This window comes from Oncorhynchus masou, chromosome 32 (genome assembly GCF_036934945.1).
Source record: "Oncorhynchus masou masou isolate Uvic2021 chromosome 32, UVic_Omas_1.1, whole genome shotgun sequence".
Taxonomy (NCBI): Eukaryota; Metazoa; Chordata; class Actinopteri; order Salmoniformes; family Salmonidae; genus Oncorhynchus; species Oncorhynchus masou.
Window position 1 is genome coordinate 55092104 of NC_088243.1, and position 6006 is coordinate 55098109.

Here is a 6006-nt window from a genome sequence, read left to right on the forward strand (position 1 = left end):
TGTTTTGAACAGAGTGGACTAGGTTTTGTAGACTTTTCCCTTTGCCAAAGTTTTTAAAAAGTGTGTTGTTTACAAGGAGTGCAAAGGCGAATTGAGTTAATGCAGACTTGCACTTCATAGAGTAGGCGTTCCCTAACTGAAATATGCAGATGTTTGCTAGAACAGGCAAATAAGATCTCGCTAGGTCGTGCTTGGCTCTTCCCACCTCCTTGCCTGTTCTGCCCACTATGACTAATTTGTTGCCATTGGAAACGACAGGGTGTGGTCTATCTTGGTTTAGTTATACACCTCTCTGGCTTTGGTTTAATGTTTATGTGAAACCTCAGGGGTGTGTTCAAGAATCAACAGCTGTCAATCAAACTGATATGACGTCACAGGATTCATGTCTCAACTTTAATTACTCTTGGCTGTACCATTCATTGTTCTTTATAATGAGTAAATAATGAACATTAATCCTACTCATAATGAAGGGGTGGGCTGAGTTATACAGCAGATGGCTATGTTCTTCATACACTAGGTTCTTTGCTTGATTTGAGACCATGCAACATATCAGCATATTGGGCTTGAACTACTGGTTTACTTCCTGTGTTGATATTGATGGGATTGAGTCGGGTGAGCGTTGATGACATTCTATTTGGAACCGGGCTGCCTCCCAGGCGTGAGCCTGGTGCCTGGTTCTGGCAAAAAGTCAGCTCAAAACAGAAGTGACGTAGGTTAAACACCTGGAGTAATAAGTAGGAGTCTGTGTTTTCACATGATTGCTTTTGATAAAAACACTTTATCTGCCTTCCAAAAGAAAACAAGTTAAAACATATACCGTATTTTATGGAAGAGTTGCACAGTGCCTTCAGAAAGTATTCATACCCCTTGACTTATTTCACATTTTGTTACGGTACAGTCTGAATTCAAAATGGATTAAATAGATTATTTTCCTCTGCCATCGACACACAATACCCAATAATGGCAAAGTGCAGGGCAGGCCTAAGGGGGCCTGGCCTGCCCTACCATACCTCCTTGCCCGTCCATATGAAATACAGAAATATTAATACTGTATTTAACCAAAACGTGCTGACAGAAAGACGCATCAATCTCAGATACAGCATCCGATCAAGCGAAACAGCGCCCCACTGTGTCAGTGTGTGTAGGCAATGTATCTCATGCTGTCTGGACAAAAACAGTATGGCATGTCATACTACACTGAACAAATATATAAACACAACATGTGAAGTGTTGGTCCCATGTTTCATGAGCTGAAATAAAAGTTCCCCAAAATGTTCCATACATAAGGTTAAGGTTTCATATTTGTTTACATTTCTGTTAGTGAGCATTTCTCCTATGCCAAGATAACCCATCCACCTGACAGGTGTGGCATATCAAGAAGCTGATTAAACAGCATGATCATTGCACAGGTGCACCTTGTGCTGGGGACAATAAAAGGTCACTCTAAAATGTGCAGTTGTCACAACACAATGACACAGATGTCTCAAGTTGAGAGAGCATGCTTTATTGCATAACATCTGCTAAACATGTGTATGTGACCAATAAAATGTGATTTGAATTTGAATTGGCATGCTGACTGCAGGAATGTCCACTAGAGCTGTTGCCAGAGAACTGTGTAAGGTGTCGTGTGGGCTAACATTTTGCTGATGTCAACGTTGTGAACAGAGTGCTCCATGGTGGCGGTGGGGTTATGGTATGGGATAAGCTACGGACAACGAACACAATTACATTTTATCGATGGCAATTTGAATGTACAGATATACCATGATGAGATTCTGTGGCCCATTGTCATGCCATTCATCCGCCGCCATCACCTCATGTCTCAGCATGATGATGCACGGCACCATGTCGTAAGGAACTGCATACAATTCCTGGAAGCTGAAAATGTCCCAATTATTCCATGGCCTGCATACACACCAGATATGACAACCATTGAGCATGTTTGGGATGCTCTGGATTGACGTGTACAACAGCATTTTCCACTTCCCGCAAATATCCAGTAACTTCGCGCATCCATTGAAGAGAAGTGGGACATCATTCCACAGGCCACAATCAACAGCCTGATCAACCCTATGCGAAGGAGATGTGTTGTGCTGCAAATGGTGGTCACACCAGATAATGACTGGTTTTCTGATCTACGCCACTACTTTTTTGTTTAAGGTGTCTGTGGCCAACAGATGGATATTTGTATTCCCTGCCATGTGAAATGTATAGATTAGGGCCTAATGATTTTATTTTCATTGATTGATTTCACAATATAAACTGTAACCCAGTAAAATCGTAGAAATTGTTACATGTTGCATTAAAAAAAATGTCTGTGTATTTCTGGCCAGACAGGATCAGATATATTGTACTACATACTGTATATTAAGACAGATGGGCGCTGTTTGGCTATCTCGTATGGAGAGTGATTCATGCCAAAATTAAGCCTAGTGAAGCTACTGATACCTCTCACCAAGTCACCTAACATCTTCCTAGCGCCATAGGATACTGCTATGAATTAACATTGACTGTCAATGCAGCCAAGTTTGAAATTGAAGGTTGAAATCCAGACGGGCTGCAGCGTTCTTAAAAAGTTGCAGGAGTTTGATGGTACAAGTGGATAGCCCAGCCAACAGAGAGATGCAGTAGTCCAGATGGGAGATGACAAGTACCAGGATTAGAACCTTCACCTCTTCCTGTGTGATGTAGGGTTGTACCCTACGGATGTTGTAGAGCATGAATCTGCAGGAGTGAGTCATTGCTTTGATGTTTGCAGAGAACGACAGGGTGTTGTCCAGTGTCACGCCAAGGTTCTTTGCACTCTGGGAGGGCGTCCAAGTAAAAATTTTAGGTCAGTTAGGATTACCATTTTATTTTAAGAATGTGAAATGTCAGAATAATAGAAAAGATAATTATTTATTTCAGCTTTTATTTCTTTCCTCACATTCCCAGTGGGTCAGAAGTTTACATACACTCAATAAGTACTTGGTAGCATTGCCTTTAGTTTAACTTGGCTCAAACGTTTCGGATAGCCTTCCACAAGCTTCCCACAATAGGTTGGGTGAATTTTGGCCCATTCCTCCTGACAGAGATGGTGTAACTGAGTCAGGTTTGCAGGCCTCCTTGCTCGCACACGCTTTTTCAGTTCTGCCCACAAATTCTCTTGAGGATTGAGGTCAGGGCTTTGTGATGGCCACTCCAATACCTTGACTTTGTTGTCCTTAAGCCATTTTGCCACAACTTTGGAAGAAATCGAGAATATCAATGAACATTTCTCTATGACTGGCTATGCTTTCCACCTGGCTACCCCAACACCGGCACACAGCTCTGCACCCCCGAAGCAACTGGGCCAAGCCCCCATCCCCCGCTTCTCCTTCACCCAAATCCAGACAGCTGATATTCTGAAAGAGCTGCAAAATCTGGATCCCTACAATTCATCTGGGCTAGACAATCTGGACCCTCTCTTCCTAAAATTATCCACCGCCATTGTTGCAACCACTATTACTAGTCTGTTCAACCTCTCTTTCGTATCGTCTGAGATTACTAAAGATTGGAAAGCAGCCGCGGTCATCCCCCCTTGAAAGGGGGAGACACTCTAGACCCAAACTGTTATAGACCTATATCCATCCTGCCCTGCCTTTCTGAAGTCTTCAAAAGCCAAGTGAACAAACAGATAAGTGACCATTTCAAATCCCACCGTACCTTCTCCACTATGCAATCTGGTTTCCGAGCTGGTCACGGGTGCACCTCAGCCACGCTCAAGGTTCTAAAAGTTATCATAACCGCCAAGACAGTACTGTGCAGCCATCTTCAGCGACCTGGCCAAGGCTTTCGACTCTATCAATAACCATATTCTTATCAGCAGACTCAACAGCCTTGATTTCTCTAATGACTGCCTCACCTGGTTCACTAACTACTTCTCAGAGAGTTCAGTGTGTCAAATCAGAGGGGTGTTGTCCAGACCTCTGGCAGTCTCTATGGGGGTGCCACATGGTTCAATTCTCGGGCCGACTCTTTTCTCTGTATATATCAATGATATCGCTTTGACTCTTTGATCCACCTCTACGAAGACGACACCATTCTGTATACATCTGGCCCTTTTTGGGACACTGTGTTGTTACCAAAGCCCCATATACTATCCACCACTGTGACCTGTATGCTCTCGTTGGTCCTCGCTACATATTTGTTGCCAAACTAAATGGCTCCAGGTCATCTATAAGTCTTCGCTAGGTATAGCTCCACCTTATCTCAGCTCACGGGTCACCATAGCAACACCCACCCGTAGCACGCACTCCAGCAGGTATATTTCACTCTGGTCATCCCCAAAATACCTAATTTGGCTGCTTTTCCTTCCAGTTCTCTGCTGCCAATGACTGTAATGAATTGCAACAACGTTGGAGACATATCTCCCTCACTAACTTTAAGTGTCAGCTGTCAGAGCAGCTTACTGATCGTTGCAGCTGTAACACAGCCATCTGTAAAAAGCTCATCCAACCAACTACCTACCTCATCCCCATATTTGTTTTTGTTTTTCTGCTCTTTCGCACACCAGTATTTCTACTTGCACATCGTCATCTGCATATATATGACTCCAGTGTAAATTGCTAAATTGTAATTACGACTCCACGATTGGCCTATTTATTGCCTTTCCTCCTGGCTTTATTTGTACACACTGTATACAGATTTTTCTATTGTGATATTGACTGTACATGTGTTTATCACGTGTGTAACTCTGTGTTGTTGTTTTTCTCGCACTGCTTTGCTTTATCTTGGCCAGGTCGCAGTTGTAAATGAGAACTTGTTCTCAACTGGCTGACCTGGTTAAATAAAGGTGAATTATTTTATTTTTTAAATTAAAATGATATTTTGCCACAACTGGAAGTATGCTTGGGGTCATTGTCCATTTGGAAGACACATTTGAGACCAAGCTTTAACTTCCTGACTGATGTCTTGAGATGTTGCTTAAAAATTTCCAAATAATTTTCCTTTCTCATGTTGCCATCTATGTGTGAAGTGCACCAGTCCCTCCTGCAGCAAAGCACCCCCACAACATAATGCTGCCACCCCCGTGCTTCACAGTTGGGATGGTGTTCTTCGGCTTGCAAGCCTCCCCCTTTTTCCTCCTAACATAACGATGGCCATTATGGCTAAACAGTTCTATTTTTGTTTCATCAGACCAGAGGAGATTTCTCCAAAAAGTACGCTCTTTGTCCCCATGTGCAGTTGCAAACTGTAGTCTGGCTTTTTTATGGCGGTTTTGGAGCAGTGGCTTCTTTCTTGCTGAGCGGCCTTTCAGGTTATGTCAATATTAGACTCGTTTTACTGTGGATATAGATGCTTTTGTACCTTTTTCCTCCAGCATCTTCACAAGGTCTTTTGCTGTTGTTCTGTGATTGATTTGCACTTTTCGCACCACAGTACTTTCATCTCTAGGAGACAACACTCCTTCCTGAGCGGTATAATGTCTGCGTGGTCCCATGGTGATTATACTTGCGTACTGTTGTTTGTACAGATGAACGTGGTACCTTCAGGCACTTGGAAATTGCTCCCAAGGATGAACCAGACTTGTGGAGGTCTATCATTTTTTTCTGCAGTCTTGGCTGATTTCTTTTGATTTTCCCATGATGCCAAGCAAAGAGGCACTGAGTTTGAAGGTAGGCCTTGAAATACATTCACAGGTACACCTCCAATTGACTCAAATTATGTAATTTAGAAACGTATAAAGTCATGACATCATTTTCTACGCTGTTTACAATTAGTCAATTTAGTGTATGTAAACTTCTAACCCACTGGAATTGTGATACAGTGAATTATAAGTGAGTGTCTGTAAACAATTGTTGGAAAAATTACTTGTCATGCACAAAGTAGATGTCCTAACCGACAAGCCAAAACTATAGTTTGCCAATAAGAAATGTGTGGAGTGGTTGAAAAACTAGATTTAATGACTCCAACCTAAGAATAATTAAACGTCCGACTTCAACTGTACATATGAGATGAGTAATGGAAAATATGTAAACATTTTTA